This window comes from Anolis sagrei, chromosome 3 (genome assembly GCF_037176765.1).
Source record: "Anolis sagrei isolate rAnoSag1 chromosome 3, rAnoSag1.mat, whole genome shotgun sequence".
NCBI classification, from domain to species: Eukaryota; Metazoa; Chordata; class Lepidosauria; order Squamata; family Dactyloidae; genus Anolis; species Anolis sagrei.
Window position 1 is genome coordinate 104,949,192 of NC_090023.1, and position 27,791 is coordinate 104,976,982.

At 36.6% G+C, this 27,791-nt stretch overlaps 2 long non-coding RNA genes across 2 annotated transcripts in view; both read left to right on the forward strand.

Annotated features, from left to right (window-relative positions):
• The first annotated feature begins 1,254 nt into the window (after window positions 1–1,254).
• LOC137096638 (uncharacterized) overlaps window positions 1,255–27,791 on the forward strand; it is a 94,308-nt gene continuing 67,771 nt past the window's right edge. Inside the window, exon 1 of the long non-coding RNA XR_010909568.1 lies at window positions 1,255–1,442. This is a non-coding gene — a long non-coding RNA (uncharacterized lncRNA). The remainder of the gene's footprint in view (window positions 1,443–27,791) is intronic.
• Window positions 23,938–26,740, forward strand: LOC137096637 (uncharacterized). The gene is made up of 2 exons (XR_010909567.1): window positions 23,938–24,108; window positions 26,208–26,740. It is a non-coding gene; the product is annotated as an uncharacterized lncRNA (long non-coding RNA).

Genomic DNA, 27,791 nt, shown 5'->3' on the forward strand with positions numbered 1-27,791 from the left:
ATGTTATATGTTAATTCATATTCCTAGAAATAAACTTAGAAGTAATTACTATAATTCAAGTAGACAAAGAGTGCATTTTACCACAGTGCGGTCAGTGATGTCCCAATAACCTAGCTGTATGCTCTGTCGGCTCTTCTTGCACTAATTTTGGTGGGAAAATGCAGGGCCATTGCTATTTTTCCATAGTTCTCTGTCTTGAAAAGAAACCTGAATCAGATAGACCTTCAAATAGAGTGATTGTACAAAATGGAAAGTTGCCCTCTGTAGCCATCTTGAGCAATTTTCCAGTTGAACAAACTTTACACATCTCAGATTTCAGTTATAGACCTCTGAAATCTAGATCGAGAATACTGAAATGCTTAGTTACTTTGTGGTTAGAACTATTTAATTACTGAACTATCAAAGCAGTTGTGCTACAGTGATCTAGAATATAATGTGTGGTTAAATTTCTTTCCTTATATAAAATGGCAAAATCAAGGCATGCCCTTTGGAATTTGTTATTGAATATTTTCAACCTGTGGATGATTGGATCTAAGATTCCAGAATCTGTGGTTATGTAATGCCAACTGTGTATCCCGATCCAGTGTTTCTTTCCCTTAGCGTGAGCTTAGTTTTAATTTACTGCTGTTTGGCATAACTTTATTTTAATATTAGCCTTTTATATTATCTATAACAACATATATATCTAGGATCACAGTCTGAAGGCATCAGAAGGAAGTTTGTAGTTCAATAAAGAGTAGGAAAGGAAGACAAGAACAATACAATTTTATGCAGTCAGTTTTGGAGACATGAGCTGTATTAACTGTGAACTTCTAAGTACACCATTCTAATTTTCTAAAGCTTTGTTCTATATTTTATTCCTCTAAATAATAACAGTGCAGCTAGTATCTGAAATGCCTCTACAAATGATCCATGTGTTGCCCAGCCTTCTCCTCTACTTTTCCCAAAGCTGTATGTTATTACAGTCATCGAGCTTTGAAGAATGTCTTTCCCGTTGTTTATAATCCTCTTGCATTAGTCAGCTGTTCTAATAAATCAGATACAAGTTGTGACATGTTGCTAATTCGATCACTAATAACCTGCTCAAATTGCAAATCTATGTCAGCAGGTTGGTGTTGATTAAGTTGTAGTCCTCACTAACATATTGTTTTAAATGACTGATAATTTTTATTTGCTGCTGCAATAGGCTGCTGGCCTATTCTTCACTCCCCCCCCCTCGCTCCCTCTCTCTTTCTCCCTTGTAAGCTTAGAAATTACACAAATGCCCCTGAGGTGGTCTGCTCTAGGCCCTTTGCTTTCCGTGTTGCTGCAAATAGAGCTGGTAACCACTAGAGGGGAGGAGACCGCCGACTTTCCCCGAGTGCCTCATGGTAGAGCATGAAGGTGAAGAAGCTGTCACCGCACTGGTTGCCCAAGGAAAAGGTTTAAAATGTGGTATGAAGGTTAGTACAGAACAAAGTGTTTTTCCTTAATGCATCAATCTATTTCTTTCTCTTTTAACATTGCCTCTTTTAAATAAATCCTAACACAATACTTGCCGTATACCTACAGCCTATAAACATATTTTTTGGGGAAAAGCTCTTTGTAAGAAAAGTGTATGTGTGTGTGTTTGTTATATATATGCATGTGCACATATATATAAATGAATGCATGTTTGTTTCTATGTACACATAAAACATTAAATTGATGAGTATTTGCGTAACAGGCTGCAATGTTTGCATTTTAATGTGAAATGAGAACTCTTTCCCAACTGTTCATTTATATCCTCATGTCCCTCACCCAAAGCAGTGCAGGGAGGGAGAGTTTTGAAGCTGCGTGAAAGTAATAACTCGAGGCTGGTTAAAACTTCAGTGTCTTTCCTCAGGAACCTGATTAATCTTCTGACCTGCAATATACAAGACCTTATCCTAAAACAGCCCAAAGATATTCCTTCCTCACACCTGGATAGATAATTGATCTGTGGTTTGACAATTTATATGTTTATTTGCAGGGGAGGGAAGAAGAAATTTCTGTTGTTGTTGAATTGTTAAAGAGCTATAAGATAGAACTGTGGCTTGTTACATTTACTCTCCTGAGTGTAATTGCACTAAGATCATTCCGTTTCCATTTGGAAAGCCAGTGGCAATTACTGGAATACAATGTATCATGCATTTGCTCACTGGATATAAAACGTATATACTAATTCGCAATAAAATGTAACAGCTGTCAGTGCATTTTCTGCTCTGTTACTTCAATAAATTGGAACTCCGACTAGAAAATGGGAATATTGCATTTTTACACACTCCGTAATGTGTTTGCTTTTTGCAAATACAATTTATTTTTCCCCCTCCTGCAACAGGAAAAAATCTGGCTTTGTTATTATAGCTAGTGGATAAATATTCTTATATCAGAATGAATTACACATAGAATCTGTAAAGAAGTGATAATATCTCCTGTATTTTATTTCACCCTGTCTCCAGTAAACAATATGCACTTAACCCACTTCTGTCATCTGCAAGGTTTATTTTGTTTATACATAGCAACAGTGTAGAGACAAAAGTTTATTTGCTGCACTTTCACAGGTGTTATGATTACCTAGTTAACATTTATTATACGATACTATATTGTATACATGTACATATCCATTTGTGCATAATATTTAATATAATATGCAAGCGCCCTAAAGGTGTGAATATGTACACAACAGACATGTGTATATGTAACTAGTGCTACAAGTGAACCAACTACAAGACTCCAGGCTCCGAGCTTTATTTAAAATAAGATTCCTGCACATTTGTGTGATTTTGTTACTGGAGGTCAGACTTTTCACAGATAATTAGCCTTTTACACACTGTGAAATCAACCTGTATTGGTTTATTTGGCTAGACTCTTTGCTTCTGTTCTTTATTTCCCAGAAGGTTAACATGCTGAAAATCTAGCTGCAAGCTCGGAGTACTGTCTCTTTGTGTTGTTAATTATCCCATTGCATAATTCTTAATATCAGGAGTAGGTAGAGGAAATGGGTATACCAATAGTCGCGAATGCTGGTGTTCTGACAGGAAGCGAGCCCTGCATTCATAAAATGTGCTGTGCCAATATCAGAGAAGATAGGGAGTGTTCCTTGTTAAGGATCATTTATTAACTGAGATCATCTTTTAGTTCGCCTTGGGGTAATGACTAATGTCAATGGCAAATTTCACAGTTGTCTAGAGAAATGAATTAAATTTGTAATAAAAAGCCCTTCGGCTTGTTGTACATGTTCATTTATTGGAGTAGTTGAACTAGGAGAACTGTAAGGCAACCAAGAACATCGGCTTAATTTTCCTTACACATAATAGTGACCTTTCAGTCTATATTGAGGCAGGAAAAAAGTAGCCTATTATAGGCTGGTAAATTAAATGAGGAGTTCCCTCTCATGCAAGATAAACTAAGTAACTTAAACAGCCCTTCAGCTTGAGAAGGTTTTTCAATTTAAAACAAAATCCTCATCTTTATGTGCCTCTCTCCTCATCTGCTAAAGGTATCTTTGACATCTGGCAAAGCCAAGGGAGATCCCAAAAGTGTAGGTAGAGACACATAGTGTTCCGTGTTGTGTTTTTGTGCTACCTTGTACATGCTTATATTCCTACTTCTATGTGTGTGTGCCTTTGTATATGTGAAAACACAAAGCTTCCATCATTGATGAGAAAATGGTACAGCCCCACACTAACATATACAAAATGGCAATTTCAATGATGGATGGAATAAACACTTGGTCTGTGTTAGGAGGAATGCATCCTACCAATGAAAATGTTCAAAGAATAGTCCAGAGAACCACAAGGACAATTCTGTAGTTATTGTAAAGTTTAAAACAGTATGGAATTCTAATTTTCCAGTATGATTTAGAGTGAGTGGAATATCATTTGTTTCTAATGTATATTGTAGAGGACAGCACAATCCTATGCTTGCCTATTCAAAAGGACATTCCATAGTATTCAATAGGGCTATCTCAGGGAAGTATATATAAAATGGACAACTATAATGCCTATGTTAAATCTGAGTAGAAATGTATAGCACTGAACTGAAAATCAAAAGATCACATGTGTGTCTGTGTAGCCATTACAGGGATATGTAACAACACTTTTATAGTTCAAGGGTGTCCATCTTAATGATATATCACACATGAATTATATAATGATAAAAGCAACATATGGATTGTCCTCTTGAGCAATCTCATGATTACATTTATTTATTTTTTAAAAATAGAGGAGGAATTTACTTGTATTAATGTCAATATTCAAATTGATTATGATCACAGTAATAGCAAGAGCCAGGATCCACACCATCAAGTTATACATTTTTCTAACTCTGTGAAATTTCTAAAAACACAATCCTACATTCTGTGATTGAAAAATACACTGTCAACATTTCAGCACCTATGCCATTATTCATTTAAATTTATTAACATTGGTAGCTAACTAACATCAAATAAAAAGACACAAAAATGTGTTTTTTTAAAAGTTTGTGTAATGCTGCAGCGGTATAGAAACTTTTTATTGTCTGTAAATGTTTTAGGAATTGTGACTTTAAATAAGAACTACTGGCAAAATGCTTTCAGATAGTGGAGTCATTCAAGGTTTGTCATTCTGTGAATTTTTACAAAACCTAAAGGATTTATTTTATAAGGTCTGCAGAGTTGATTTTGTACTTTTCTAAAGATCTTAAATAGCTGTAATTATATTTGTAATTTGTTGAGTTGGGGATGGAGGGTGTTGGACCTAAAAGTGGCCTGATTTTGTGTGATGGAATATAATTTTTAATCATAACAAATAAAAGGAGATGGTTTCCTAGGAGTGTTGTGTGTAACAACCAACAAATTACATATATGAAATAACAGATTTATCAACAGGAAGCTAAACTGACGGCAACTTAAGTATTAAATGGGGTTAATTATACTTCAATAACTTTAGTCATCAGTTTTTCATGTATTTGTGAACTATTCAAATAAACTATGCTTTGAATTATTCAAAGTCTTTACTTGCTTTCTAAAAGTTTACAAGTTAATAGCGTATAATGCAAACTCCATCACAACCAAGTTTAGCTTTTCTTAGAAATGTTCATTTCCTCATAGAGTTTCTGAAGTAAAAAAATGCGAGGGAAGATTTACTTTTAAAATACATTGAAAACTGGTGATTTTACAATGTATTTTTGTAAAGCTCTTTCTGATAAGACAAAAGAAAGAGGAAAGGAATCATCTTAGGCTTACAGTCTGATTAGGCTTGGAAGAAAATAAATGGCGTTGGAAGCAGTGGGATATGTACATGTATTTTTTAAAAAAGAGATCAGAATGTCACTAGGCTCTAAAATGAATCCAAAACTGGATACTCCATATGATCATTAATATTTAATGCAGACATTTCTTTTTAAATGATTCCACATTTGGGTAACTGGAGATGCATTCTGGGTATATTCCCTCCCTGACAGAATGGAACCCCCATATGCCTGGCTTTCAAGACAGACTTTCATGAAGGAAAAAAAAACCCCAAAAACATCCCATCATCAGAAGTGCTGAGATTAGTACACTTGAGTTTTTAAAATATTATCCAGGCTCACATCCTGTGATATTGCGTAAATGAAGGTTGCTTCCCCCCTCCCCCTCTTAAGTGTAATTTTCACAATATTGTCTAATTTTGTAAAAATAATCACAGCTGCATTCATAGGGGGAAAATGCATTCTTTCTAGTTTTTAAATAAGCTTCTATATGTGTCTTCAGAAAAGCATGGCAGTACTTCTGTCAGTGACGTTGGCTTTCCATTTACATTTTTAACCAGAAGGAAAGATACAGAGACACACACATATGCACACTCCCTTGTCACCAGTACTTCCCCTTTCATCCTAAATACTTTTGCCTCTGAATTCTTTTGCTCCAAATGAACTTACATTCATTTTTTCTAATTTGCAAGCACTGTGATATGCAGGAGACACTGAAGAGGAAGAAAGAAATGGACATGTCATTTATTCACATGTACATATGAATGTATGCACGTTTCCTCTTATCTGTGAGTATGCCTGTAGAGTATATGCATTTACAATACACACTGGAAACAATAAAAAATATCCAGTGTACTGGGGCTATAGTCCTGATTATCATCACATTGTAGTGGCAATCATCCACAAAGGCAGTGAAATTCTCAATGCTCTATCATCCTCTTAAATTCTGTCCGAGCTGCAGGTAGCGGTACCGAAAACCTGTCATTCATCTGTTTATCTGAGTCATATATTGATTTTACCGATAGCCAGTTTTGAGTGCTGCTGTAGTACAGTCCTAATAAAACTTTGAGTTCATTTTGTATTTCAGCAGGCATAAGCTTGATTCAGTGGTATCTGTAGCAAAATTCATATTGATTTCCAAGAAGTGAGTATCTCTGTTACAGCTCTTTAGTGACAGAGGACACTAGGTATCATTTAAGGAATCTAAAGATCTCGGAAGACCATAGACAGATGCTGTGTCCAAGAAGGGCTATTAGATCATCTTTTTCTCCTCTCTGTCAGGGTGAAATCGTAACTGACAGCATAGCCTTAAATAGTTTGTCTATTCCAATTTTTAGTGTCATTTGCTGATGTCTAAAAAATCTGGCTTGGAAAGCAAAATGGGCCTTTCCCCCCTTCTTGTCTTTCTTTTCCTTTCTCTTTTTTTCTCTGTAACACTACAGCCAAAAAGAGCTTTCCCTCCCAATCCATTTTCATACATTTTTAGATAAAATTCAGTGCCTTGTGTGAAAATTGCTCATTTTCAATGCATTTCTCAGCCTGGGGAGAATCTGTATGTACAGTATCAAGCTATGAATGAAAACTGGAATGGGTGGAGCTATTCCAAATGATCCTCTCTCCACCCCTCATGCAAGTATACAATTCCCACTTATTCAGAGAGGCTGTTTTAGCATTTTTTTAAAAAAAATGCAGATGTGCATTGCATTCTTAACAAGAACAGGAAAAGAGTTTGCTCTCCCCTTTTAACCACTCTCTCACCTCAACCCTTTTCAGCATGTAACCTTATTCTCTGTGGGATTACTTGGATGGAAACCAATTAGGGAACTGCTCAGACAATATAAATGCATACAGATTAGTACAGATTGAACAGTACCATTGCCAACTAATCATACAGTACATAAAGCCCTAAACAATATAGATATTAGGGAGTGATGTGGAACAGAATTTATATTGTCAGAAAACTGAGCACAAAAATGCAAGCTGTACAAACTATTTATTTAAGTAATAAATAAAGTATGGGTCTGTTTTCCTTGTTTGCTCTATGGCAATCTTCCCATAAGTAACCAACTTTGCATTCCTCATTGCTTAATATTTCTACATGTCTGCCTAAACAATTTCACTGCTTTCTCTGAAGCATCACATTTGTTCTTCCTTTAAGTGTCTGTCTGTTTCTTGATTCAGACATTAAGTTATTAGCATGCTCTGTGTGTGTGTGTGTTGTTGCAAACCCAGTCTATCACTGCAGAAGTGTTACCAGATGTGTTCTGCTGTGTCCACATTGAATTTTCTGTTGATGTAGATTTTCTTCATCACACCCTACTGATAGATTGTAGTAGTTGTTACGTCTGTGGTTTCAAGGTATAAAAAGAAATTCATCATGTATTGTGTGGTTCCCATGTGCTCCTGAGTTTAGCATGAGGAACACAACCCATAACATCTTTGTTTTTAACACTGAGCTTTGTCATTGATCAATGGTTTCTTCACAAATTCCTCAACAGCATATCTTTGTAGAAGGTCCCTAGCACTGTGCTCATAAAATTCTATAACAAATGTAAATATGGATTCATTGTGACTTATTTCTATAATTAATCATGGACAAATAGGCCTATTTCACTTTTTCACCAATAGGAAATCTTTAAATCTAGGTTCCTTCACTTTGTAAGTTTTTTTCAGATAAAATGTTCAACCACAAGCACTGACCAAATGTAATTGGTCAGTGTATTTTATGTCTGCCTATCTTGTCCTATGATAGATGAGGGAGCTATCAGGAAAAAATGAAGAGATATGAAGCGTAAGACATTATCACAGCCATAACTGGATATAAAGAATCTCAGCCCAGACTTAGAAGAGCTAATGATTCAAAGCCCTTTTCCTGGATCATTCAGTTGTACTTTTTGGATGTACTTAGGGATAGAGTTTGGCTGATTTAAAATTCAAACGAAAACCAAAAGTGAATTTGTTGCCTCACTGATATTGAAGCCACTCAATTTCAGTGAGTCAATCCACATTACATATGAAATTTAGTGTGAGTTTTGTCAGGTTGTAGTATATCTTACGCTAGATTGTGGCTTAGGTAATATTCATGTCTTGCTCAATATGGAGAGCTTTTGCCAGGTGGATATTTGGAGAAGGGATTCTTATGGACTCCTCACAGACTTTTACATATCACTCAAGATAACTCAATGATACAAGGAACAATAGATCTCTTGCCAGCAGGGACCTTCCATATGCAGGTAGTACTGGTGTGAAAAAGGGGTACATGTACCACAATTTTATGATTCATAATATCTCATATTAGCCTCCTGGTTTGTGGAGGCATGATGTTGCAACAGTTTCCATTCTATTCTTTAGATTTCCCTTTTTCCTGGAAATCCCTGGGTTAAACACTGTGTTTTTCTCTGAGCATATCAGTAGAAAAGAACCAATCAATGATGCATTTTTTTCAATAAATGATATATTTAGAAACAAAGTTTCCTATTGACAGAATTCTAGGCCCTATGTCATGGAGAATATTGCTGGCAATTTCAAAATAAAGTATTCTGTACACTTTGGGCTCCACTATTCTCAGAATTTGGCTTAGTATGACCATTAGGTATTTTCCTAAGAGGACAGTTTTTCTAAATGGAGGACCTTTCAGTCTAAATTCAATATAGAGATTAAGCCTTCTGGAGGCTACCCACCAGTAATTACAGTTTGACTGCACTATCTATGAGAGAAACATTACAAGAACCCCCAAATGTGCATGTTAGCAAACCCTATATTTTGACTATACTTTGGCTGGAAGTATACTATATAACTTAGAGCAGTGGTTCTCAACCTCTGGGTCCCCAGATGTTTTGGCCTTCAATTCCCAGAAATCTTAACAGCTGGCAAACCAGCTGGGATTTCTAGGAGTTGTAGGCCAAAACACCTGGGGACCCAGAAGTGAGAACCACTGCTCTAGTTGATGTACAACACCTTTTCCACCAGCAGGCTGATCCTTTCTCATACAGTGAGGACTTTAATGGTGATGTGAAAAATAATTACCATTCAAAATACAATTGGCCCTCAGTATCCAGAAGATAATAGAGGATTTATTAGGCTCACAAACACTTTCAGAAGGGAGAATAGTTTTTTAGAGCATGGGTAACTGAATGAGACCATGGATATCAAATCTGTGGATAATGGGGGTCATGCCATACTACTTCGCAAGCATACTGAAATGACAAGTAGATTACCATCTTCTACAATTTGTATTCAAGTGATTCTTTTAAGTTTACTATCTAGATTTCTATGTTAAGAACTTGTGAAACCAAATCCATTGTGAAACTCTGTTTCTTTTTTTCTCATGTTAGGATTTTGGGGTGGGTGGTGGTGGTATGATGTACTTTCTCATTTTTGGTAATACATAATTGATCAGTCTAATAAGGCATCCTAATAGGAGAGGTAAAGTAATGTTATCTTCATGGAACATGGTGACAAGTAGGTTTTCTCTATGTCCTCATCAAGTAGTAGGGAAGATTTGTTATTGCAAATGTGTGAAATGGTCACCCATGCCCATACTGTATGAAATATGGTACTGAGTCTGTGACAGTGGACCCATCCTCTTTCTTCTAGATACTACTGCCAAAAGAAAAGTAGTGTGAATGTAAAAATAAGGGTGAAATAGTAAATATCAGGAGAGAAAATGAACATACAATATTATATTCTCAGGCATCAATCTCTTAATGTTGCTAAAACGAATTCTCGCAAGTGTTAACATTGCTCTCTTCTCATTACTGTGTTTATTTTTTAAGCCTGAAACTTCTCACTTGGTGATTTACCACATTATTTTCGCATGAGATTGGAGAATTTCTTTTGTGGAGAAACCGTAGGCCACCCTCACATGGAAGTTACCACTTCAGAGAGAGCGCTGGGTATCAGAATTAACTCAAGGGATTGTTTGGAATAGAAATTAAGTACAAATATACTAGTGGAACTTGTTCTCTGGATCTGATGACAGCAAAAACCTGAAATGGTGCATTAACAAACCATATAAACTCTATGCCCTGGTTTCCTCAATTTAAAAACACTTGAAAATGCAAAATATTTAATAGCTAAACTTACTTTATCATGTAAAGTATCAAAATGGAACTATTTCAGTGTATTTTAAAGTGCATGTAGTGAAATTTAAGGGGAAATCAAGTTTTGTTAATAATAATACAGTTTCAAATAATATTTTGGACTAGTGTGGAGAGGCTGTGGCTAAGCTGCTAGAGGGCTGAGGTTTAATATTTATTATGTTCTTAACTGTTTAATTGGATCTTAACTTGAATTTTAATGGGATGCTGTAATTGTTTTTAATCTACTGTTACCCACTGTGAGTCTTCCACACGGGGTGAGCTGTACATTTTAAAGGAGTACTACTATTGTGCTTGAACAGCTTTCTTTTAAAAAATTAAATGTGGAAATACCTTACAAAATTAGAAGGGACTGTCTGAAAGGGATTACTCATAGCCATTCACAATTAAAGTTTTGGAATTTTTAAAGTAACATATTTTAATCTTTTCTATTGGTATTATTCTTCTTGACTGTTATAAAGAAAGTTAAGCATGAAACAGGAATTACTTTTAAAGACTCGGGTTATACACTTGAAAAATATTTTTTTCTGTTATCATCAATAGCATTTGCTAAAATATTTTAAGGAATGGTTACATTAAAAATCACATTTCTTTTGCAATTTTTAAACATTAGTAAAGACCCAAACCATATTCATTAATGCAGGAATTAGTTTTTGAATTTAATGTAATATGTGAACAAAACAAATGAGTTACAGCATAGTGAAAAATCTCTTGTCATTTAGTGACAGAGGAAAGAGCCTCTTTTTCAGTACTGCTTATGATTTTATTTTAAAATCTTATTAACTGATTTACTATGGCAATCAAGAAGACACTAACTCTTTAGAGTTTAGAGCCTTTTAAAACTCCGGTTTCAAGCAAAATGGAGATAAGAAATTTGTCGAGTTTTTAACTTTCATTCTATTTTTCATAAAATAGTAACACCTGATTTTTTACCTTGTTGTTACAAAATTGAAAAATTAAACAATCAATGGATGAGCCAACAGTACAACACATAGTAAAATTGATGACCCTTTTAATGAAAAGGTGAAGTTTTTACTATGATCAAAGGATGGTGGGATTTAAATAGGTTCCAAGCCATGAATGATATCTGACCTGACTTTCTATGACATAAAACAGAGAACTTGAGAACTTCTGAATATTTATTTCTATCAAACAAACAGGAGAAGATATTTCAATTTGTGTATGGGCTTTTGTTGTAAACAGTATTATTTATTTATTTTTATTTGCTTTATTTTTATACCGCATTTTTCAGCCTAATTCGGCAACTCAATGCGGTTTATGCATGGTATACACTACAGGCACATTATATAAAACCCGATAGTAGGATTTTGAAGGGTGAAACTGATTGCAAATGAGTCACTTGATTGTTATGTGCCAAGTCTTCTTTGGATTTACACACTCGGATCCAACCCAATGTATTTGTGTATGCTATATTTGCTTTTCTGAGTCTGAAGGAAATACATTACTATTCTATGCTAACTACATAATGTAAAGAAGAAGATAATACAGTTTCATGGAATCCAGTGACCTTTGTGACTGCATCAACAGGGACCTTAGTGAAAGAGAGCCCCAAGTGCCATTATTTGTGTACCATTTCTTGTATTGGTGAACATGTAAGATGTTTGTACATAGAATTTAGGAATATGGATGAAACAATCTAATTTTAATTAAGGAGTATAATATTAATTGGAAATGTCAACAGAACAAAGTATTATGAGGAACTACAATTTTAGACAGCCGGTTCCAAACCCTCTTCTTGGCTATGGAAACCCACTGGGTGACCTTGGGCAAGATACACATTTTCAGCCTCAGAGGAAGACAAAGGCAAGCTCTGTCTGAACAAGTCTTACCAAGAAACTCTCATGACATAAGTCAGAAATAACTACAACATGTCAAAATGCATGCCTGAATTACTTCAAATGCAACAGGACAAATGCAGATAAGGAGACCTGAATTGTGGCCCAACAAAATCCTTACTTCTGACACTTCTGGCAGTTGGAATTATCAGCCTGGTATACAAGACTGACTCTATCTACTCTGCCGAAAGTCTTTTTCAGTTCAAATCAATCAATAGATAAACATTGATTGATTTGAATGACTGGTCAGTTGGTCACAGGGTTCATGTCCCTACCTAGTGAATGACCAAATTAAGAAAAAATGGTTGGATTTCTTGCAAAGTTGATATGTAAACCATGAAAATAATACAACCAACTTCAAAATTTCTATCAGGCATTATGATGAACAAAGAAGCCCTGCAGTTTCCATTACTATAATAGCAGTAAATAGAGCTTGATGTTTTAGTTTTCAAAATTATTAGTAAAGAATATACATGCACACATTAAAATGTGTCATCAAGTCTGTAATCCTGTACCCCTAAAGGGTATAAGCACACTGAACCCAAAGGGCTTTTACTTCTATATAGAGTCATTACCCAAGTATTTAGTGATATATTATCCAATATCAACCTGAAGTATGTGGCTGCTGCATTTTGTGCATGTATGACATTTTTTTCTATAGCACCACAATGTAACTCTTGCCTTGAAATTGCACACAATGGCTTCTCTAGATTTGCCTTCAACAGTTCAAGGGGCTCTTTTAGCTCTAGAGAGGTTCAAGGCAGTCTGGGACCCCCTGGGAGAAAGGTTGTGTATATGTGTGTGTGCACGCACACACACACACACACACACACAAGCACTTTTGGTAAGGCATGAGTGATGGCACAAGTCTGTGTGCAATTTGTATCTAGAAATTAAGAGGACAAGTGTTGTATGTGCTCCCATACTCACAATATCAGAACTAGAAAAATAATCCATAATGGACTTTAACATGAATACACTAGTGGAAAAATATATTCTTCTTTGCTATGACTATAGATAGAGTAATACTGCCCAATTTCATTCCACATCCTACAAAACCTTGAGAATTGTATTTTTATGAAATGCTTGAAATTCTGTGTAAGAGAGCTTTACTATTGTAATTCCTAGAATGGTAATAGGCACTCTAAATTTCTACAAATCCTAGTTTTCCATAGGATGAAACCATGGAAGTTAAAATAATATCCATCTGCTATAATTGTGTACTATGAGCATGTGGGAGCTCACCCCATTTTATGGATTTGAATCGCCAATCTTCAAGTCTTGTGCCAGCTAAACTGCTGACCTGTGGTTCGAATCAGCAAGATGGGGTGAGCTCCCATCTGTTAGCTCCAGATTCCCATGTGGGGACATGAGAGAAGTCTCCCCTAGGATGGTAACACATCCGGGCATCCCCTGGACAACTCTCTCACACCAGAAGGGACTTGCAGTTTCTCAAATTGCTTCTGACATGAAAAAAACCTCAAAACCTTAAAACACCTATCTGCAATGTCTGTTTGTACCTTTACATATGGTTTGTTTAGTAGAGACAAGCAAGGTACAATTTTCCAATATCCTATGTAATATTCTATAGTAATTATTTTTTATTCTTTTTAGGTAATAATCCATAAAAGCTCAACTATCCACATTCATGTATGGTCTTCATCAGAGCTCCTACCACATTTAGAAGTCACTGATAAGCTTTGTCACAAAAATTCCCTTCTTTATTATTACTGATACATTGATATCACATGTTAAGCAACCTCTCACCAAACAAAAAGCAATTAGGCATCAAACTAGTAGAAAATCACAGCTGAATAATTAGGAGGCAAACATGCAATTGTTAGTCAGTGAATCTCAAGCAATGAAAGGTTATCCACAACCAGAACTGTGGCTTTGACTGATAATTCCCTTATTTGAGGCATACCCCTGTGACTCATGACCAACTTTGTTAAACTGTCAAAATGATGTGAGCATAGACTCACTCTTACACCTTCAGGACTGCATATAGATATATGTTCCAGTTGTTGGAGAGAAGTTTCATATCTTTGACAGCAAATGAGAAAATAATATGTCCTAAACATCTGTTTCAGGATATTTCATAAACTATTTCATTTTGACATCTGTGTCTAATTTTTGTAGAGAAGACAAAAGTAAATTTGCATGTTGGATAGTGCTGTGGTTGGAAAAGAAAGCATGCTAGAGACATGTCTCAAAAAGAGTCATTTTGGCATGGTTTCCTAATTTTTACTGTCACATTTCATATATGTGTACATGATGTAATTTTTCTAAACTCCCATTATCCGTTTCTAGAAATTGGACCAGAGTTAGAAATGACAAGCCAAAAGATTTGTGTGTCTAGTTCTACAAAGAATTTCTTTTTAAAAGATACAATGTTAATGCAATCTAACTTCTTAGGAAGAAAAAGTCAAAGTTGTATTATCATTAGAAGTAGTGATAGAGTACACTTTTGAAGTTCAGATATCGTTTGTAATATGCACTGTGTCCTAAACTATGCAACTATTATCCAGACTGGTATTTAAATTTTAGATTAGACAATGAGCATTGACTAGAAACAACATGGATATATTTTACCATGGATAAATGATAGACAGATTCACTGGTATTGATGATCATTTCACCACATTCAAATCATTTCCTTATGCTAGAGTTTCTAGCCACTATTAAGTAACAGACATTGGAATTGAGACATATAAATTATTTTTCAGCTTTGGGTGGTGTTATTGGCTTCTTTGGGGAAACATCTTCATTTTTAAAGGGAACACTAACAATAATAACATCATGATGGTATATATGTGTTCTAAATGTTGAAATTAAAAACAATAAGGGAAACTATGAAATTGGTGATAAAGAACATTTTAATATGTAAAAAAAAAGAAACTATATCCCAATCTTCTTATAAAAATGTATTTGAGGCTTGCGTCAGACAAAATGGTATAAAATGTTCTGATCACTGTCTAGCGTAGCAGATTTCCCCCTTGACTAATTTTCAGCTTCTGATTAGCTGAGAGAGAATCCCTTGCATGTAATAAATTGTGTTGTGCTTCTGTTTTTACTTCTGGTACCAGTATGCATTTTTCTAAAAATAGGCTGTGCCATTCTCCACCATGACATAGGTAATGAATGATGTGAAATATAAAGGAAAGTCCAAGCTTCGGCTAATGTATAAATTAGTGTACAGGCAATTCAGGTGAGCCTCCAAACCAAACCAACTTTTGGAGAATCAAGTGTATGTCTATGCTTTTACCCTTCCTTTTCATTGGCTTGCAATCCTTGTTTGTGGGGAAACTACAGTTTGATCATTAAATTGTGTGAGATGAGAGGAGATAGGAGGAAAGTACAACCTCTTAATCATAGGAAGTTACTAGATTTATTTTTAGAAAAAGGTGCATCACCTCTCACCATTGATCATGCTGATGAATCTTGCAGTGCAACAACATTGGAAGTGCCATACATACTAGAGCTCTACTTTACACCATGGTTTGAAATAGTGTTTGATATAGCTATTAATTTATCAGCCATCAGTTGCTGTCTTTGGAATACTTCATAATTTAATATCCTGTCCTACTGTGACCTGGTAAAACAGGCTTTCCAGTGATTTACAAAGAAAAAAATACAGGAGGCTATTTTATACCAGGTCACATGATCCATCTATCCTAAAATAGATTGAGCAACTCTTATCAGAAATCCACAATACAGACAATCCTCGAGTTACAAACATCTGCCTTACAAATGACTCACACTTAAAAGCAGAGCTGAGAAAACTGTAAGTGAGTGAAATCTACTCCCCGGAAGGGAAATTCACTCCTGAAAAAGTTATCATGGGGAAAAGATGTCTCCACTGAAGCTTTATCACCAATCCTTGTTTCCACAACAAGCCAAAGTTTTCAAAATCCAACTATTACAGGAACAGAAAATGGGGTGAAATCTTGAAAAGACATACCTGAGTTGGTGATATCCCTCCCCCCCCCCCAAAAAAAACCCCACACTAGATATGTGCATAAAACAATTTTGGAATAGAGGTAGACCAAATTCAAATTTCAATCCTGATTCTATAATTGCCATCACAGTACGCAGTCCATTGATCCTGTGGTTGAATAAGATTGTCTTTGGACCTGTTTGCAACCATATTCTTAGTGCATGTAGTGGAAAGCTGGAAAGGGTCATGTTGAGGAAGTACCTTGAAAAGTAGTTTTCTTTCATTATTTGAAGTTGTAAATCAAGTTATTGTTTGCTTGCACATCCACTTAGGGACTTCAGGGATGGAAAATGCATGAGCAAGGTGCTCTCTGCTTCCACAGAAGACTTTGCAGGGATTTTGTATTCAATTATTTCACTTCCTCCAGCATTTCCCTTGGTGAGAATTTGGATTTAGCTAAGGATCAAATTATACTTCCTTCCCTCTGCATTTAGATTGTACAGAAGCAGAGAATGATTTTTTTTTTGCTTCTATCCTGATACCATACAAAGTAACTCCTCACATGAAGATGGCTTTGTCTCTTTTTTTAAAAGGTTTTTTTTTAAGTGACACACAGGTCAAAATCAATATGTATCCAAAGCCTTTGTGACAACAAAAGATGGGGAAAGTGCTTTGAGATGAAAAAAAATTAAAACAAACACTGCAATTAGCTTTTATTTAGTCTTTTTAAAAGAAAGACAATGATTTTCATTTCATATGGAAATGCAGATTTCTTCAGAGTAATTTCATGTTCTTTTTGGTTTAAAGGAACTTTTCTCCTTTGATTACTGCGATATGCAGTTCTCTCTGTTTAACACGTAATACAAAATCAACGTACTTCCTCCTGCTTTTTTCCCACTGCAAACAGTCAGCAAAAAAAAATCATCTTCCCAAATGCCCCAAGCACAATAGCATCGATCTCAACTTAACTTGAGAGTTGTTTTGTGCCACCTTCCCCTTGTCACTTTCTGCTGTCATTTGTTAAGATATCAGCTCTAAATTATTAAACCATTTTATGAGGATAAATAATTCACTAGTCAACAAATAAAAGTGACAGCTAATTAATCAGTTTCTGAGCATGTGCTAAGGTGTTGTGCTTTAGTCCGGGTTGGGGTAGGAATCCTGCTGAGGTCCACATGTCTGCCACCTCTTGTTTCTTTCTTTTCACGGTATTAAAGAAACCTCTGTACTTTTCTTGTACCCTTCCTGATTAACCAGAGTGACCCACACTTCCTTCCCTCTGTTTCCTTTATTTGTCACCATCTCAAGATGAAGATCAGGACTTGGGAGGAAGGGGGAGGTGAGCAAACACTATAATTGACAGTTGGAATTCATTTAATTTTTGATATGGTCAGCAAGGGCAGTGTGGACTTTGAAGGAAAGAGAAGAAGGGTTGACAAGCTTCTCCTAGAAGTGATTTTGGTACAGTTAAGGGTGAAAGAATTTGCTTCTTGGTGGGGGCATCCATGGGGTAGCTGAATGGTACTAGACAGATGTCCTCATTACTATATTAAGGAATATGAGGATGAGGAAGTGGTTGAGAAGTTATCTCCAGTTGTTCAGTTCAAGGTCTTAGTAACTTGTGTTAGGAGACCAGGATTTTTTTAGAAAAAGTTTTTAAAAATTATAGGTTGATTATCCCTTATCCAAAATACTTAGGGCCAGGAGAGTTCCGTATTGTGAGAGCCCCCCTCCCCCCCCCATGATGCATGATGTACATGCCGATTTTGGAAAATGTGCATGTGTATCATGAGACATCTTGGAGATGGGACAGAAGTCTAAACACAAAATTCATGTATGTTTCATATAGGCATGGCCTGAAGGTAATTTTATACATGTTATTTTTTATAGGTTTGTGCGTTTTGTGTCCATTAAAATATCAGAAAGCTAATGTGTCACAATCTCAGCTGCTGACATGGACAATTTTGGATTTTAGAATATTTTAGATTCTGAAATTACAGGTAAGGGATACTTCACCTGTAGGTTTTTTTTTGGGGGGAGGGTTGTTTGTTTTTTGTTGACTTTGGGGCTACTTATTGTATGAGGTAGTTTTAAATATATCAATTTACTAGGCCTGGGTAACAACGCAAAAATTTGTTTCTAAAATCGATTTGTAATTGGGGTTTTTTTTTTGTTTCGATATTTAAAATAATTACAAAATTTTCCAAAAAAAAAGTTCGGTATTTACGAAATTTCGTAAATATTTACAAAACATTTTGTAAAGATGGCGCCCTTTTTTTTTCAATATATTTTTAAATATTTTTAAAATTTAATTATTAATTTAGTAGAATAGGGAGGAGAAATTAAAATTATTATTAAGGAGGGAAGGCAGGCAGTCACTCTGGCGGGCCCTCTCGCTCGCCGCTCGCTCGCCGCTCGCTCGCCCCTCTCGCTCGCCCTCTCGCTCGCTTGCTCAGCCGGCGCTGAGAGAGGAGAGCTCCCAGCAAGCATCGGCAGGCGGCCATCTTACGTATTTCCGAAATGGATGGAAATACAAAAATTTTGGCGCCTGCCGTTTCAATATTTAAAAACACTTCCAGGTTAAAAAAAAGTTTTGTAATCGTTTCGTAATTCAAAAATTAACGAATTTTTTAACGAATTACGAATTAACGAAACGAATTGACCAGCCCTACAATTTACTTTTTACATGAGGCAAACTAATCATAAAATTGGAAACTGTCCACATTTTATAGTGAGTTTGTGACTGTTTTGGGACTCCAGTTTGGCCTTCCTGCATTTTTCATTGCACTGACTCCTACATTTCCTATTTCTAAAGTCATTTCTAATGTCACAACAACCAGAAAACAATATAAATATTTTTCACGCTTAAGATCACTATTTATGCATCTATCTGAAAAAGAATGAAAAGAATTTGAATTGTTTTCTGGCTGTTGTGTACCTTCAAGTAGTTTCCTGCTTAGGTAACCTAAGGTGAATCTATAATGGGGTTTTCTTGGCAAGATCAGTTCCTAGGGGTTTTGTCATTGCCTTCCTCTGAGGGAGAGTTACTTGGCACCCAGTGGGTTTCCATGACCAAGAAGGAATTCAAACTCTGGTCTTCAAAATTGTAGTCCAAAACTCAGATCACTACACATACTGACAGCAAAATTTAGATTTAACTTTAATGCTTTCCTCTAGTTATCTCATTTTCTACAATCTGTGAGAGCTTAAAGCCACATGTAATGTATCCAAAATCAACCTGAATAATTTATTTGTAACATTTATATCCTATGGCTCTCCTCTTCTCAAATTTTGCCCTCACAACAGCTTTCTGAGGTATTGTGCAGTCTATTTTGCAGATATGAATGGGGAGGTCACTAAACTGTTCAAAACTGTTTTAGTATATTTTGCCTAAGGATAATTATTAATTGCATTTAACTCCTATAACAATAGAATTCCTCAGTTTCTACCTTGCATAAAACTAGACTGAGCTCTGCTTAGAATAGAGATGCTAACATCAGTGACAATTGGGTTAGTTATGATTAACTCATACCATTTATTTCAATTGGTCTACTTTGTGGGGCAGTGTAGGAAACCTGTCTTGCTGCGTTCTATACTATTGGTGCCCATCCTCTGCCTCCAACAACATTTCCCTGCTGCCCCTCACCTCCTCTTTGGTTTGGGTGCCTTTTTTAGATCAGGAGCCACGTGTACACCCAAGTCCAAGGCTAAGCTGCTATCATGCTGCTGGAAGCCCCAAGGAGCACTGCTGGAAGTAGCCCTGTGTCATGTGATGGGATCCGGGGAACTCTATGGCAACAGCACAGAGAGGTAGAGAGAAGATGCTTCTCTGCCTTAATGTGATGATAACATAAGTGTGGGTAGTCACTGATTTTTTGGTTTCTTTATTCCTAAACATTTGAAATAATTGTTTCCTAAATGAAATAATAAATTCTATTGAGAGGAGTCCCAAAGTTGACACCATTTGTGAATTGCTTATAGCCCACTGGTACAAAAGCTATTAAGCACAATGCACCTGTATTCAGGGTTCCTTTGAAGTGAATGGACTGCAGAAATTCCTGATGGACTTTGTGCAATACGAACATATAAAAACTGTGTTTTAATCAAAAGGGAGAGGCGATATTTTGCCACTTTATAAACATGCAAAAGATTTTCAAGAGATTTATCTGACTGCTAAACTATTCTTTAATGTGAATCTGATTTTTAAAAAGCCTATAAACATATATCTATGTACTGCCATGGGTGGTGTGTAGCCTTTGAAATCACCTCTAAAACTAGTTTCTGCCTTGGTTTTGGATGTCAATAGCATCATTTGTTAATTCAGACTCTAGCACATGAGTAATGGAATGTTCATTTGTTATATTCCAGACTATTTCTTTAATATATCAACATTATAGATAGCCTTTGTAATGCATGCAGCATGTTGCTTTTTAACTTTTATTCATTAGGCAACCACTTTACATAAAGTAATCACACATTCAGGATTCTCTCCTATCCTGGCAATTTTAATTTGTCTGAAATGCCATGGTTTGTATGAATGGATGGGGTGAAAACAATCAAAAGGTTTGAATGATCTCTGCTTTCAGAAATAAGTTGAGTCCTCCTTATCTGAAATGTGTGGGGCCATGTGAGGGTGTTTTTTGGGGGGTTTTTTTTTGAGGATGGGTGGACAGGAATTTCAGAATACCTATATTTGAATGAGGCAGAGGAGAGAAGGAGGTTAATTACATGTTCAGTTCCTGGTGAGTGTCCCCCAATGAGTTCTAATTGGGAAAGAGAAGAGGGGGGATGTGAGGGAAGGACTCCACTTGCATAAGGCCCCTGTAAAAAGCAGACATCCCAGACTTTTACCTGATTGTCAGCATGCTTTTTTTTCTTCTTTAGCAAAGTAGCTGGGAAGAGAGAGGACTCCCTTCCCCGGAATGATAGTTTTCATTCTCTGTGATCTAAATGCAGATGGTGGCCAATGCGGTCATTCCATACCTGCAACACATTTCTAGGGTACCCACTCTGACATGTGCAGCCACTGGTGGTAATGAGTCATGTTGACTCGTCCCCTTTCCCCAAAAGTGGAAACAAGCAGCTAGTGACAAAAAGTATCAAGTTTGGGGGTATTTTGGATTTAAGATTTCCAGATAATGGAGTTTCAACTTCATATACAAATAGTGGGTTTGTAGTATCACACACTTGATCATTACAGTGATTTCTTAAAAAGCCTATCATTGTTTAGTGAAAGTCAGAAAATCTGTCTGAAGTTACTTTTTTCCCTGATAAGATCTTCCGCAGTGAGTGTGATACATATTCTAACATGTAATTCTGCCCCCAACATGTTTTTGAACCTCAGTGCATTCTGTTTCTGTTTTATACTATAGGTCCTCACAAAATCTGGTTAGTCAAGGCTTTCATTATTGTCTTTCCTTGACTTTATAGCAGGACTTACTCATGCAGCAAGCTTATGCTGACATCTGCAAAAAGAATTTCATAGAGCATTTTTTTGCAAGCTGACACTGCCTTTTTCCTTCAGACCTACAATATGTGCTTTCATTGTTCCCATACCAACTTATGAATATGTTGATGCCTTTCTCTCTATCTCTCTCTCCCCCTTTTTAAAAAAGCTCCCATCTGAGTTCTGTTCATCACAGATGTTTAGAAACACAGCTGTCCATCTACAGTGGTTCTGCATGAAAGACCATGGTTGTTGAGTACAAAAGAGGGGATTCAGGCAAATATGCACTATAAATAGATGGCATTGTCTGCCTCCTCATTTTCCACTAGAGTCCTAAATTTTGGCAACAGAAAATGTACTACAGTGTCAAAGCGGTTTGTACCTCTTCCTTGCTCAGCATCACGAAAATTGAAATTCGAACCAAACCAATGTTGTTGCTATTGTTCTGTGACCAATTAATCAGAACATGTGTGTTCTCTCTAAAACAAGAATATGGTCATTCGTCAGTATCTTCAAATAGCAAGTACACACAGTACACATAATTGGCTTTTTAAAAAAGCAGCCACATCAAAAACAGAAGCTTCACTGACAAAGTTCAAGTGTTCTCCTCAATCTGGAAATGGATTTGTCCTTGAATGTGCTTTACAATCAGGCAACCACAAGCCTCTAATTAATAGGCAAGTTTGCCTTTTGTCCTTTGGTGAAAGACAGAAAAAAAATTGAAGCCATGGCTTGCAATCATCACAGAGCTATTTTCAAGAAACTGTGATGGCAGTATCATTTTTTTTCATCAGTGGCATCAAATGCTGACAAGACATCCTTATTTAAAATATTTATTTGAAGGAGCCAAATCCTTAGGAATTTTTTCTGACATAATTTGTTTGATTGAGAGGCACTAGATGTAGGGCTTCCACTTTGGTGGTTCCCATCCTATATAATTCTATCCTAAGAGACATGCAGCTGCCTCTACCTGTTGTGATTTTAACTAAAAACATAGGCATAAATCCCACATATTGTTAATAGTGCACACCAAAGGATTGGATGTTCTTTTCTTTCCCATCCAGGCATTCATTAAAATGCATCCTTGGCATCCACTGGAGTTTGGTTTCAACCCCTGCCCCACCCTGCCCCGGGCAGGATAACAACTTCTGCGGACTCAAGCCCCATTATATACTATATAACGTTAATGCATATAAAATTGCCAGATCAGTATTTGCTTTTGGATTTTTCTATTGTTAATATTTTTCTAGCCATAGATATTTGAATCTACAGATTCAGAATCTGTGGATATAGAGAAACAACTCAATTTTGTTCTTCCCCAAAAATAAACAATCTGAGATCTTCTTCTTCCTGGTTTTCTCTAGCTTTTAATGACCTGAAATGATGCTTTTTCACTTGCATTTTAAAAAAATCATATTCTCAACTTCTCACAGTGACATAAAACTATGGCTGGTGTGTTATGACAGAGGGCTCTAGTGCCTCACCAAACCACAAACCCAGGATGTTGTTATAGTGGTTAAAGACCTCTAATTATTTGGCTGCCAGTTTCCACATCCATTCAAACTCTATAATTTTTTAAAACTGTACATCACATTTCAGGTGTTCATGCACATTTTTATAAATGCAGTACAGTGCTATTAATTGAACTTTGATAGTTGATGCCATGTCAAAGACTGCAGTTACTTTCCTATTGCCAGTGGTACCGGAATGTACACTCTCTGCATGACTCTTAAGTGTCTGTAAGGCAAGGGTCTCCACTCATCACCCCCATCTCCATTTGTAGCTGTTTATAAAAAGTAATGTTTCACACACAGAAAGAGAGAGAGAGAGAGAGAGAGATTGTGATGATATCTGTGTATTCTGAGATACTGACCTTTTATCCCCTTCCTAAAAATCTAATCATTTGATCAAGAGCTAGACTGAAAACTACAAGGCCCTCCCAAACAAATCTTGAAAATATCTTCAGCATTTTTTTGTCACTATACTGGGGTTGAATTTATTTCACTTTGCATTAATATTTCTCATTTAAATGTACTTAATAAACTTTTGCCCTCCAGATGTGTGGTATTTAACTCCTAAAACAACTTAATATTAACCATGCTGGATAGAGCTTCTGAGTGTTAAAGTTCAAAACATCTGGAGAGACATATGTTTCCCCAGACCCTGCTCCAAATAATAGTCATATTATAAGAAATTCAGTCATTCCTTCACAATATTTCAGATAGAGATAGAGATAATAGAGATAGAAAGTAGTCTTGTGCACAGATTCATTTAAGCTGTTTTCCTTTGGCTTGTTTGGTTTGTTTGGCTTCTTCGGATGCCCGTAACTGCAAGGGGTTCATTGCCATATTTCTTTTTTTCAACAGAGCCCAACCATTTGGTTGTTGGTCGTGGCTCCTTCTGCTCTATTTGGGAGCCCGTGCCACACGGAGAGGCAGCTGCATGCTCGTATGGGGTTTCCCTATGTGCCCTGCCTGTTGGGCCAGTCAGAATAGAAGGAAACCATGATATGCCTTACACAAGCTGTGTCTATTTAATGGGGTGAGTGCCTCCATTTCTCTGTTGTGTCCTGGCTCTAGAGAGAGGTGTTTCAGTCCAATTGATTTGCCACTCGCTCTCAGCTTTAGCTTTGGCCTTGGCTTCTAATACTGAATCTTTTTTATTTTCCTTGTTTTTCCTTGATTTTCTTGATTATTTATTTAGTGGGACTGGGAGTTGGAAAGTATAGGTGGATGCATGGCATTTGGGGACTTGTGGGTGGATGTGCTTTCCTTTTAGGCTGGCACTCAGCTAAAGTCACCCGTTAGCCTCTGCTAAAGCCTTTAGCTTCTTCTCTTATCTCTCCTCCCTCTTATCTTTCATCAAAGTCATACTTGTAAAAGATTATTATTTTTAATAATTATAGGAATTCCAGCAAACAGCAAAGCCTCATTATTAGGAAAATGACCTACCTACCCTACCTACCTAAACCTACCACAAATATATTGTCGAAAGCTTTCATGGCTGGAATCACTAGGTTCTTGTGGGTTTTTTCGGGCTATAGAGCCATGTTCTAGAGGCATTTCTCCTGACGTTTCGCCTGCATCTATGGCAAGCATCCTCAGAGGTAGTGAGGTCTGTTGGAATTAGGACAATAGGTTTATGTATCTGTGGAGTGGCTGGGGTGGGGCAAAGAGCTTTTCTCTGCTGGAGCTAGGTGTGAATGTTTCAGCTGACCACCTTCATTAGCATTTGAAGGCCTGGCTGAGCCTGGGAAAATCTCTTGCTGAGAGGTGTTAAGATGTGCCTGGTTGTTTCCTCTCTGTTGTTTTGCTGTTGTAATTTTAGAGTTTTTTAATACTGGTAGCCAGATTTTGTTCATTTTCATGGTCTCAAATAATATGCTGTGTCCAGGCACTGCAGACTACTTCAACCAGAGAAGTCAGCCATAGCAGAGCACCTGATGAACCAGCCTGGGCACAGCATATTATTTGAGAACACAGAAATGCTGGACCACACCAACAACCACCATGTCAGACTACACAGAGAAGCCATTGAAATCCACAAGCACGTGGACAAGTTCAACAGAAAGGAAGAGACCATGAAAATGAACAAAATCTGTATGATCCAGAAATGCTGCTTGCTTTCTTGCTTGCTTGCTTGTGGATGGTGGGCTGCTGGCCTCTTCCAGTATGTTGTGAGGACAAGAAATGCAAATTACAAAAGCTTTGGAAGAAGTTGCTCTTGTTTTTTTATTAGTAAAGGAAGTATAATAAAGGGTGCCTGTGTGATGTGGAAATGCATCTTTGACATTTGGCAGGAAGGAATGGTGCTCTGCTGCTACTCCTGGAGAAGTTACAGAGTGGGGCCAGCAGAGGATACTTATTTGAGAATTTTTAAATGAGATTTTATTTGTAGAAAGAAAAAATATACTAAAAATCAGGGGATGACCCAAATGTTATGAAACTTGGTGACCAGCAGTAGTAGATGTATTCTCCAAGTATGGCTATTTTCATCCCTGTAGCCCTGAAAATGATGGGAAGGGGGCCCCATAAAGCCCTCTCCCCCATTGCTGCCAATGGGCTGGATATAGCCATATTTTCTGTTTTCAGGAGGGGTGTGAAAATGGACATCCCCCCCCCCCAAATCTGGATAGCAGAAATGTCTCGAACTTTAGCCAAAATGCACAAGCCTAACAGAGAGTCATGTACCTATGTGTGTCCGTTATTGTTGCAACTCCCCTTTAAACTGATCCCGGGCTGTATCCAAATTCCAAATTCCTTAAATGAAAGACTTTCTTCCATTCCTATTGAAAACTCGGTTTATTCCAGTGGTCACCTCCAAGCAGAAGCAGTTTAAGTAACAGTTTTCTCTCATTTCCTCTGTCTGCCTAAAGTTTTTCCTACCAGTCAAAGGGAAAGGAAGAATCAGACAGAACTGCTACATTCCTGCTGCTTCTGCAGATAAAATCTGAATCCAGCCCATAGCCAAATGTACACATTACATACATTCTAAATGTATTGTAAATCTATAGTCATTCAGTATTGTGATGTAATCATGTATGCGTATATATTCCACCTGATTTTTTTTTTGCTTGTTTGTTTTGGCCATGGTATTTTGAGATCTAGTAATATATACTACACTTCCTTAAATACACTCAGGACCTCTTCACACAGACTGCTGGAATCACCATGCATCATGGGAAACCCAGCAGTGCCTGGTGGGGGACAGAGGAAACCCATTGCGCCATGCCGTGTATCACCCCACTCGACAGTCGCCACAACCTATGGGAGGAAGCGTCAGACGTCCAGTCTCCCCCATTGTCTCAAAGGCAACACAGGAAGCCTCCCATGTTGCCACCATGGTGGCATGCACCAGATCTTCTATAGTTTTATTACAGAGCCCTGCTAGATGTCATTCAACATTGTCTGAAGGGAGCCGATGGGCTCTGTCATAAAACTATAGAAGATCTGGTGCATGCTGCTGAAACTAAACCTGTCAGCCCCACCTGATTCTGGAAGGTAAGCAACACCTCAGAACTAAGAATATTGATATGGGCGGGCCAAAGTTCTAACCCCGAAGTAGATAGTTTTCTATGTTCTCATATTTCTTATGATCCTATATAGATATTCTAAAATGTTTTCTTACTCTTGTGATTACTGCTTAATTTTTAATAAAGATTTTTTTTCTTGAATTTTCATGTTTACTTAATTTAGTGCATTTTAAATGTACTGGAAATATTGATAGAGTGGAGAATAGCAACAATTTAAGTGGATAACTAATAATTGCTGATAATGGGATAATTATATTTTGTTTCAATAAAATGGAAAATGGTTAGTAGATTTCTCCATGTCGTGTATAGCTCATTTCATTTCCTTTAGCCATGTGATAATATACTAAACTATGGTGGCAGAAGATTCTAAGAGATCAAATTATTTCTCACCTTTTTAAAAATGGCTAATTGGTGTAGTTTTTTCTTCTCTCCTTTTGCAATCTGCTTTGTCACTACTAAACAACATTTAAAAAATACACAATCGTTCCAATAAAACCCCATTTTCCATATTATACCAGTGTATGATAACTGCCAAATTGGCAGCATGATAGTAAAGATTTAGATAAAAAATAAGAGTCCTTCATTACATGATTGGATTATTTCCATATACATTTTAATATAATTCTTTTATGATTTTGCAAGGTATAAGGTATGTACAAAGCATGATCACAAAAATGTTGAAAACAAAAATAATAGCTTTGAAATAAAATGCATTTTACTGTATATGTGGGAAATAAATCCATCCTGTAACATCTCTTTGAAAAAGTAATAACTTTTTATAAATGATATTTATCATTCTTTTGTATCCAAATCCTATACTCACCTAACCAGCAATAACTCAGATGTGAGGGCGATCTGGCTGCAACATCTGTCATCCCATTGATCGCCAGGGTTGATTCGACAATAACTCCTAGTGAACCCAGTGAGCTTTTCTTCTGAATATAGATGGGTATTACTATTAAAATCCACAATGGCATATGTATATGAAAGTAAGTCTCTATTCAGATTTATGGACTGATTCCTATAGACATAAGATAATTATTTCAATGTGATAATTCATCTATTTTACAGTACAGATGGTACCAAAAAATGAAAGAATCTTAAATTTTCAGATCATTATAGTCAGGCTGGGATTTCAAGTTTGTGTCATCTGAAATCTTGTCCTTGGCTCACTAAGATGTTGCTTTAGCTA